This window comes from Drosophila miranda, chromosome XR (genome assembly GCF_003369915.1).
Source record: "Drosophila miranda strain MSH22 chromosome XR, D.miranda_PacBio2.1, whole genome shotgun sequence".
NCBI classification, from domain to species: Eukaryota; Metazoa; Arthropoda; class Insecta; order Diptera; family Drosophilidae; genus Drosophila; species Drosophila miranda.
The window spans coordinates 42,608,174-42,617,760 of NC_046674.1; the positions used below are offsets into that span (position 1 = coordinate 42,608,174).

General features: G+C 47.3%; 2 long non-coding RNA genes across 2 annotated transcripts; one reads left to right on the top strand and one right to left on the bottom strand.

The window, feature by feature from the left end:
* The first annotated feature begins 1,795 nt into the window (after nt 1-1,795).
* LOC117186484 lies at nt 1,796-3,470 on the top strand. The gene is made up of 2 exons (XR_004471545.1): nt 1,796-1,909; nt 1,977-3,470. It is a non-coding gene; the product is annotated as an uncharacterized LOC117186484 (long non-coding RNA).
* A 4,995-nt stretch (nt 3,471-8,465) lies between these two features.
* On the bottom strand, nt 8,466-9,138 carry LOC117186322. Its single transcript, XR_004471431.1, has 3 exons — nt 9,106-9,138; nt 8,784-9,054; nt 8,466-8,717 (listed from the first exon to the last, which is right to left on the bottom strand). It is a non-coding gene; the product is annotated as an uncharacterized LOC117186322 (long non-coding RNA).
* Nucleotides 9,139-9,587: the final 449 nt, after the last annotated feature.

Sequence of the window (9,587 nt, forward strand, 5' to 3'; positions counted from 1 at the left end):
AAATGGCTCATGTCTAATACCGACCTCAGTTCTCGGCTAGCTCGATGGGCACTGGGATTGCAAAGATACCGATTCAAAATTGAGCATCGTAAAGGTACTCAGAACGTGGTTCCTGATGCCTTGTCGCGGGTTAATGAAGAGATGGTGGCTGCTTTGGAATCACCCGAAGGATCGCTGGTGGATCTGGAATCGGCAGAATTCAAGTCACCCGAGTACACCGAGTTAGTTAGTCGAGTAGAAACCAATAGGGATAAGCTGCCTGATTTGAAAACTGACGGCGTCTTCGTATTCCGTCGTGCAGAGCACCTGTCTGGAGAGCAAATCCACGACGAGTATGCTTGGAAGCTCTGGGTGCCAAAGAGTTTGGTTCCGGATATCCTAGTTCGAGCGCATGATAGATCGCTAGCTGCTCATGGAGGAATCCACAAAACGATCGAACGCGTAAGGCGTCACTACTTTTGGCCAGGTTTGGTTTCGGATGTCAAGGCGCATATCAACTCCTGTGACGTGTGTAAAATGACTAAGGCTCCGAATCGCATTCTCCGACCTCCGTTGGGGAAAGCACCAGAAACCCACCGGTTTTTCCAAAGGCTATTCGTTGATTTTTTGGGGCCCTATCCCCGGTCCAGAAGCGGGAATATTGGCATTTTTATTGTGCTCGATCATTTCTCAAAATACGTATTTCTGAAACCGGTGAAGAAAATTAGCGCAGATGTGGTGGTCAAGTACCTCGATGGAGAGCTGTTCATGACATTTGGTGTACCCGAAACTATCGTGTCCGATAATGGATCGCAGTTTCGATCTGAAACGTTCCGATAACTCTTGACCCAGTTCAAAGTAACGCACACCCTGACGGCAGTCCATTCACCTCAGGCGAACGCCTCCGAACGGGTAAACCGTTCCGTGATTGCTGGTATCCGGCTTACATACGACCCGACCAGAAAAACTGGGACGAGTGCTTAAACAGAATAGCGTGTGCGTTAAGATCGGCGAGACATGCCAGCGTAGGAACGACTCCGTATTATTTAGCTTTCGGTCAACACATGATTACGAGTGGTTCGACATATTCGTTATTAAGAAAATTGAACATGCTAGAGGATCGATCGATGTGGTTCGATAAGCAAGATTCCTTTGAAATAGTACGCCAGAGCGCTGGAAAGCAAATGCAACGAAGTCACAAGCTGAACGAGCAGCGATACAATTTACGGTCCAGCGAAGTAACGTTCGCAGTAGGTCAAGAAGGGTTTAGAAGAAATTTTAAGCCAAGTTGTTTTCAGTCCGGCTACAACGCCAAGTTTGGGCCTGCTTTTTTAAAAGCCCGTGTCCTTAGGAAGATAGGTAATTCCTACTACGAATTGGAAGATCTGCAAGGACGCCTGCTGGGTAACTACCACGCAAAGGACATACGACAATAACAAGTCGCTTCATGCGGTATCAGTCTAGGAGATGTAACCACCCTAGTCTGATCTGGTGGGGGGCTTTGTAGGGGGCATGAATCGCCTTTGTACGTGTTGGAAGGTGCCTGCCGATCAGCTGCCTGGGCAGCTGACCGCAAGATTGACAATTATCGAAATCAGCCGAGGTCAGGGTTGCTCCAATTTGGCAACCTAGAGGGCGTAACCTCCCATGCAAGAGTGCATGCAAATGTCAAGTGGCCAGAGCAGGTTTCCGGCTTCGATCTTTTCCTGTGCGATAATCAAGCCGACGAGTCGTGTTTTTTCCAATCAGTGAAAAGTTTTACATCCGCGCCTAATTCCACTAAATATAGTCGAAAGTGTGTACAGTGCCGGAGAGGTTATAAGTGTGGCCGTTTTCTGCGGGAGCAACCTCTTCTGTGGGCGTTCTAACCCCGAGAACCGCCAGAGGCTGGATTAATCTGTGTACATCCACGGATACCGCCGCCACTGCGGTAAGATAAATGTCGATCCCCGTTCTCCGGGCGAATATCTAATAGAGGTAACTCGTATTTTCCGCAGCAAAAGATTTCCTGCGGAAATTGTGGACCAGCTCCTCGGGAAGACGCCGCCTTACGCGCCCCAGCCTAGCGCGACACGTGCTAAGGCGCCGTAAGGCACCCCACGTTTGCGGCACCAAAAAGTGACCAGCAAAGTGGAGTACTTCGACCCGCCTGGAAATCGCAGGCGTCAGCATACTGGTTCATCGTTTTTCCCGGATCCGCCGAGAGGCTCCGTAGATTCCACGTGCCGCATCAACAAGCCGAGACCGCGTCCACTGCTCGTGGGCTGATATTCTCGTTCCGTCGGCCGCTCCCCGTCCCCAACCGGCGCCCATGTCGCCCGGCGAGGAGTTTGTGCTGGCAAAACCAGGCGCATTCGAGCCCTGCAACGTTTAATGTTCTAAAGACTTGCAAAGAAAATACGATCTACCGTTCCCGCTTCAACAGACCCCTGTATTAATAGAGTTTCGTCGACGTAGAATCCAGATCTCGGTCCGTGTTTCAAAAATGGCGCAGTAAAGCCGGTGTTGAAGAAAGACACGGCCCGAGAGCAGCCCAGCAGAATTAAAATTAATAAATACGCTCTTCGGACCCTGATTTCAGTCCCGCCTATCCTCTCCTTGGCAGGCAGTCCGATGCGATTCGCCCAACCCAGTTAAAAAGTAATTGAGCTGCAGGCCATCCGGTCGAATTCGCCAGAGACTCGAACCAATGAACAAGACTCTAGAATCGCTCCTTTGAGCAAACAAATGAAGCTCCTAAAATTTAGCTTAAATATCAGTTAGGCCATTCCGTCGAATCCGACAGAGACTCGAACCCATGAATAAGACTCTAGAATCGTTCCTTTGAACAAACAAATGAAGTTCCTAAGATCTAGCTTTAAATACTAGTTGTACCCGTTCTAATTAAGAATTTATATGAAATATTGGAAAGAATTTAGAGGAAATTGTAAGAAATCTAAAAAGCACCCGAAACAAAACAGAAATTGATTGGATTTAGATCTAACCCCGCCTGAGGGAAATCAAAGGTCTCGAAAGCACTATTGTAAACGAAAGAAAAAGGATAACGTTCTATTTCAGCAGTTGCCGGAAGATCGATCTTTCGCCGATGGAGAAACGTAATTGCGTGAGTAAAATCCTGCGACTTTCGTTTGGTTCTAGCGGGCGCGCCCAATCCTAAGCTCTCGAAAAGTAAATAAGAAACGAATTTACGATGAAATCGCTAATGCATAGCAGCAATCTTACACTTTCCTCACTATATCCTATATTGCCAGTTGTATACAAGCAACCGAATTGAAAGAAAATTTGAATGAATTTGTGCCAGGAATACCCTGCTAACCTTAAGATACGCCTTAAGTATTAACCCCACCTCATATCACTTTATATACGCCTCAGAATCTCTCATATACATATACTCGCTGTAGATCTCTAGAATTAGAAAAATATGCCATCGCTGAATATATTAGTTTTGATCGTTTATCGAACAAATATATAATGGAATTTAGATAAAGATACAAAAGGATGAACTCTGTGCCGGCGTGCGTGTAACCGCGATCTAGCTAAAGGGGCCATCTGAAACTTCCGGTTTCAAGGAAGATGGTCATAGGTTGGGCGGGCAAAATAAGCTACCACACTGACATCCGTGGGATAGCAACCGATATCTCCTCCTCTTTCCCTCACTCTTCACTCTCTTTCTACTTTCCCTCTCTCTCTCTCTCCCTCATCTTCTCCTTCCTTCTCTTCTGCACTCTCCCCTATTCTTTACGGAGCGTTTCTTTTATCTTTTCGTCGATCTACCGGTAGTTCTAGCACCGTATAGTCGCAGCACGCTCAATTCTTAGGAAAATAAATCGTTAAAATTATCGCGTGATAGTGTTGCTAAATGGAGACGATCTGTACGCGCAAGAACCACCACCCCAAAGCCGACGAGCTAGAGCCGGAACATTTAAAGCGTGCCCCGCCTTTGCAGATCGCCCCTCCTGTCCGTCTAGCGTAGACGAGCGTTACACGTTACACATAACGCACCTGAAGTCGGGGAACTATGCACCGCAGGCGAACGCGGCCGAACGAGTGAACCAGACAGTACTGGCAGTAATAAGGACGTACGTTAGTGAGGATCACACGCGCTGGGACGAGAAGCTGACGGAGATCCATTGTGTGGCTAGGAGTGCCATACACACGGGCATCGGGACGTCGCCATACTTTGTGTTGTTTGGGCAGCACATGTTTACTAGCGGCCGAGATTATAAATTGGCACGCAGACTGGGCGCCCTAAATGATGCACAAGTGTCACCCTTGGCGAGGAGTGATAAGATGGAAATAGTCCGAGATGAGGTCCGAGGAAACTCTCATGAAGCCTACAATGGAGCGAAGAACAGGTATAATCGAAAAGCTCGAGAAATTAGGTACTCACCGGGTCAGGAGATATATAAGCGGAATTTCGTGTTGAGCAAGGCGAGGAGTAGGCGATGGCCTACGTTTGGGGCCCCCTAATTGAAAAAGCCCGCCTTGCTTTGCACTCCCGTTTCGGCGGAGTAATCCTGGAAACGGTAGTGTTGTGTTATGGGCGGTTTTGGAGAGAGCCGACAGGTATCAGGGCTGGAGAAGAAAAAGACAGCGGCATCTATTGTGGATCCTGGGAAGCAGTGGCAGAGTTGCGTGAGAAAACACGAAACGGGACGAGGAAGATAAAAAGAGGAGTTTCCGGTGGAAAATAGAGGAGGCCGCACGTGCCCTAAAAGAAAAAAAGAAGAAAAAATTGGTGATCGTGGAGACGAAGATCCCACCAAGACATCAGCGGCAGGCATCAACATCAGCGGAAGCGGCGGACATCGGCAGCAGCAGCCCGGTACTGGCCAGGCCGGAAACCTGGTGCGAGAACCATCAGCGGAGCACCGGCACCAAGGAATCCAACGGAGCACCGACTGGAGACACGTTTGTGTCCCCACACACCGTATTTGTATTCGTCGGCAGAATCTAGGTTATTAATTAATATTGTTAAAAAAATAGATAAATAAGAAAATATAACATGAATATAATATGAAAGTAAAACGTAGTCATGAGTGAGTAGAAAACGGTAGTTGGGTGGGACGAGAGCGAGAAGAAGGGCGGGACCCTGAATATGAAAAGGGAGCGCGCGAATTCAAAAAATGGCGCTCATGGAAGGGTGGGACCACGCTCATGGATAATAATATCAAATATCCCCGCTGAAGAGAGTGCCAACGAGGACAATTTTTGTATGTTTTTTTTTGTTTTTGTTAATCCGTCCCCTGGTCTATCGGGTCGGAAACACACCTGACTTCCCCGTGAGCTAGCTGGGAACGATAGGCCAGGGTGGTAAAGAGGTGGGTCATAACAAATGGTGCCCAACTGGAATAAAAAGGATCGATTTTAAACGCGAGTCTTAAAGGCCGGTGTAAAATGGAACCCTGGTAGAACGAAACTCAGCCGGTCCGCGAGCCGGGAATAAATCCTAGCCGTCGTAGCCGCTGAGAGGAGTAGAAGTGAGGAAAATGGACATGGTAGTTATGTATCGGAGGTAGAAGGGAATGAAGTGTGTGTCCCGAGTTGTGGTCCAGGTATTACCAGGTGATAGTAGCCTCGTTGTACGACTCGTGGAGTTCGCTGTCCGGATCTGAAAAGAGGAAGAGGTGCCGGAGAATCTGTCGAGTCGGTCCGGGCTATGTCCAGAGGCATTAACGTCGTTGTCCGATTCTGGGGATCCACGGTGATCTAAGGAAGGAAACAGCAAAGGGAGTTGGCACTCAGAAAAAGTAGGCGAAGGTAAATAGCAAGGGGAAAAGAAGGTGGTCCGCTCACCGGCAAAACAATAAATGCAGTTGTCTCTCATCCCACCAAAAAAATTAAATGTGAATTTTTTTCTGAAGCATTTTGGGTATTATAGGTTTTTTTTTTTGGTGATTTAGCAGACTATTGGAAAGCCGAATTAAGAAAACCCAAAGGGAAATCATCTTTTTTTTTGAGGACTGACGATCCTCGCTAGCATTGTTAGAAAGCAATCTTAAAAGTTTGCATTAGGCATGTCATCGGAAAAAGAGTTTTTGTTTGGGAGAGGAAGTATTTAGTTATTTAGTGTTGTATTTAATTAGGCTATTAATTGTTGATGTAGGTGTTTATTTATTTATTTAATTAAATCAATTTATATATTTAGATTTATCAATTTATTCATTTAAATTAACCGATTTATGTATTTAAATTTATTTATTTGGTTATCTAAACATTGAATTAATTATTCGCGTATTTATTTATCGCACTGTTTATTTATTTATTTTCTCGTTATGATTGAAGGTATTTAGGATTAATTAGCCAGGTACTAGGTGTTTAGTGGAGGAGGGTAGTTAGATAATAAACAATCCAATTTATTTTTCACCAAGATAGTTAGGTAAATTTAGCGATTCGCATTGGCGAGTAAATAAAGAATAGACGAAGGAAAGGAGTACGTTAGGAAAATTGGTTGATGAGTGACCCGGAGGTTTTTATAGGGTCGAGAAAGACAAGGCGTAGCCCGGAGGCACAGCGGACCAGGAGGACCCAGAGGCCGGTGCAGTAGGAGGTCAACAGCGAACCCGTAAGGACCTGGTGTTACCGCCCGAGTTAAGCTCAGCCGTGAGCGCAGCGTTAGCCCAAGCACAGGAGACCTACCGAGCGTCGCTCGGGCAGCAAAAGGAAGCGCTGCGATTGTCAATGCAATGCAATGCAATGCGGACATGCTAGAGTTCATGCGAGAGATCAACGCTGTGGTGGGTTCATTAAAAGCGGAGCGAACGGCGAGTGATGCGAATGGAAGGAACCGGGGATCAAATGCAACCAGTCTGGGAGGAGGTCAACAGCACCCGCGAGCCAGCAAGCACATCCAACGCACTTGTTCGTGGACAACCGAACATTGGAGGCCGATCAGAGGACCCAAGCCGATCAGAGACCTGTGGAGGAGTGGCTGTTCAACGGGATGGGCGCAAAGTAAACCCTAACAGGAATCGATCGAGTTTCGGAGAGGCTAGGCAGGAGCAAGGGCAGATACGAAGATGGGGACTTAGCTTCGATGGCGATCCAAAGGGGATGCCCGTGGCGGAGTTCATATTCCGGGTGGAGCATCTACAGACGTCGTATCAGGTACCGTGGGCGGAGGTGTTGAAAGCCTTTCACACATTGGTCAGTAGCCACGCTAGGGATTGGTACTGGACGCATGTTCGGACGGTAGGAATGCCGGACTGGCCGAATCTGAGATATGGTCTCCAGCAGCAGTTTCAAGTTCGTCGGACAGAGTTCGAGCGAGAGCAAGAGCTCAGGGAACGCCGACAACGCCACGGGGAGTCGGCAGACCAGTACATCCAGGAGATGTTGGTGTTGAGGTCGAGATTGCTGAATCCGTTCTCGGATTATGATCTAAAACAGATCATAAAGATCAATATTAGGGATTCAATTTTTGATCTTGGACGTTGATATGCAATGACTGCTTCTTTCAAGAGGCGATGCAGTTACTGCACCGTCAAGTGGCCCGTGTGAAACCAGCAGAAGGCTGTTACGCGCGGATCCCAGGCAAAACGCAGCCCTCCTCCCGCCCAACCGACCGAGGGGCGCTGCCGCATGACGCACGGTGCGTAGCCAAACCGAACGCGAACATGCGAGAAAGATAGCTATTAGACTAACATTCGAGGAAAATTAGCACTAAACTTACTAAGAGACTAAGCATGCAATCAAAATACAAATACCACTACAATTACTAATTACTAAAAAGGTGTGTAAGGATTAGTAATTTAATAAGAGGAAGAGAATTAGTGGTGGATATAATATGGTAGAGGGAATTATAATCCGAGCATAAGGCCCTAAACGGTTCATGCAAGGAATAATTCGATCTACAAAGTGGAAGGAACAACGGTATAAAATTTCTAGTCAGTCTAATAGGAATCGTGAAGTTTATGCGGCTCAATAGATCAGGGCTGTCTATGTCACCCCTTATCAAGTTGTGCATAAATATCACACCAAGCATTTTTCTACGGTTAACTAAGGATGGGTGGTTTACTAATAGTAGTCTACTAGAGTAAGATGGGAGTCTTACACCCGCATCCCAGTTAAGGCCCCGCAGAGCAAAGAGTAAAAAGTTTTTCTGTACTGATTCTATACGGTCCTGGTGTACTTTGTACTGAGGGCACCATACACAGGAGCCGTATTCTAAGATCGGACGAACAAGCGAGGTATAGAGAGTCTTTGTTATATAGGGGTCGTCAAATTCCTTTGACCACCTCTTTATAAACCCAAGCACGCCCATGGCCTTATTTACCATGGTAGAAATGTGTTCGGAAAACTTTAACTTGGGGTCTAACATAACACCTAGATTATCCACCAGGGTAATTCTCTCAAGAGAACCACCAAATAGGGTATAGGGAGCCAACAAAGGGCGCAGGGAAGAGCACAAAGTACATGAATTGGATGCGAACACTCACGACCCGGAGGAACAGACCGAGGCTTTGGATGCTGTCCATAGGACGAGGGAATCCGGAATCGATCGCACCCAGCTGAAGGGCTGGAATTGCGCTCAGCCGGGTCACACCTATTTTGAGTGTGAGTCGGCCGTGCGTAACCTGTTCTGCTACAAGTGCGGGCTGGCCGGGGTCATCCTCCCTAAATGCCCTAAATGTCGGCCGGGAAACGCGAAAAGGAGCACGACGCAATTGGAGGAGTCGAGTTCCACGTCGCCGCGAAGCAGCCAATAGAAAGGCCCTCCAACGCTAAATTAGATACCCCTAAGGAAAGAAGTAGCAATAAGGATATTTACACTACCATATATAAGGTTAACCAAGCTGTAATACCCGAAGGAAAGATAGCGGCAGTACGAACAGGAATCGGATAATGGTAAACGAAGTCGATGAGAGTATCCGAACGGGAGAAGTCAGAGCACAGCGGGCTCGGGACAGGTTCCAGGGGCGCAAGAGGAGGCGGCTCCAGGTGTGTGCAGCAGTCCACTCGGCCATGCGTCAGGATGACAGGCCATTCGCACGAGTGAAGTTGGGCCCGAGGACGCTGATGGGACTACTGGATACAGGGGCATCGGTGAGCCTTCTGGGGAAAGGTGGCCTGGAACTGATAGAGAATTGGAGCTGAAATTTTAAGACATAAAGAAATTCTCAGGACAAACAGCGGGCGGCACTCCTCATAAAATACTGGAACGCTTCTAGCTCTTGCTTAAGCCGGTTGTGTTTTTTTTTCTTGCTCCCGCATTCTCCGCCCTTTGCCTAAATATCATACAACATTGTTGTGTCTTTGTTTTGATTTATTATCGCATCTCTTTAATTTGATTCTACTTTGTGTTAACCACCAGTGTTTTGTTTGTAAACAAGTGTTAAATATAAATTCAATATTGCAACGTAACACATCGGACTCGTGCAGGCAATTTGTTATTGTTTTTTGCCCAGTCTGCTTTTCGTTATCGCTTCTTCGGTGTGCACTGTTCTCGCGCATCAGCGTTTGCATCGCCCACACTCTCTCGTGAGCATACGCGGGCTTCTCGCATTGTTGCTCTCACTCTCTCTGGATTGCCTATACTCTCCCTCTCTGTGGACTTTTCTTTTGTGTCTCTGCTTTGGTGAGTTTACTGCTCGTTTTCTGCACTTCGT